Below are 666 nucleotides of genomic sequence, written 5' to 3'. Positions count from 1 at the left end.
CAAGTGGTAGATAGGTATATAAGGAGGACAACAACACTAGTAAGGTATGCTCACCTTTGAAAGGTCAACTGTTTAAGATCAAAAGGGCAACCTATATACCTAAGAACAAAGTTCAGAAGGGATGGGCAGGAGGGTAGAATATAAACAAAAACCACAGGAAGGAAGCAGGATAACTGTTGTTACATGGAGGGAGTTGCAATCATTGAGATGAAACAAAATGTATGATTTGCTGAATATAAAACTGTTGATCTGTTCTGTAAACCTTCCCTCAAATCATAATAAAAACTTTCAGAGAAAAACAAGAAGGGAGCTAGCCAGGCAAACGTAAGAATATGGAGAACTTGTCTCCAGGAGAGCTCTATGTGAAACCGGATGAAGAGCATGCTCAGTACCAACAGATGGTCTCTAAGCTGGTGGTCTCAGTACATTTGGGTTTGTAGAGTAGAGCATGCTTGTTGGGAACAATAAGGAAAGGCTAAAAGCTAACAATCTCTAACCCTGGTGTGGTGCTGTGGGTTAATGCGCCGGACTGCAAAGTTGGGTTGAACTGTAAGGTTGGTAGTGCAAGCTCACCAGCCGCTCCTTGGAAAACCTATACAGGGTCGCTATGGGTTGGGACAAACTCGACAACACTTAACAACAAAAATTAGCTCCTTTTTTTTTTTT

At 41.6% G+C, this 666-nt stretch overlaps 1 pseudogene; it reads left to right on the top strand.

Annotated features, from left to right (window-relative positions):
* The first annotated feature begins 332 nt into the window (after positions 1-332).
* LOC102817001 overlaps positions 333-666 on the top strand; it is a 3,058-nt pseudogene continuing 2,724 nt past the window's right edge.

This window comes from Chrysochloris asiatica, unplaced genomic scaffold, assembly GCF_000296735.1.
Source record: "Chrysochloris asiatica unplaced genomic scaffold, ChrAsi1.0 scaffold00057, whole genome shotgun sequence".
Taxonomy (NCBI): domain Eukaryota; kingdom Metazoa; phylum Chordata; class Mammalia; order Afrosoricida; family Chrysochloridae; genus Chrysochloris; species Chrysochloris asiatica.
This window is presented reverse-complemented; position numbering and strand designations above follow the sequence as displayed.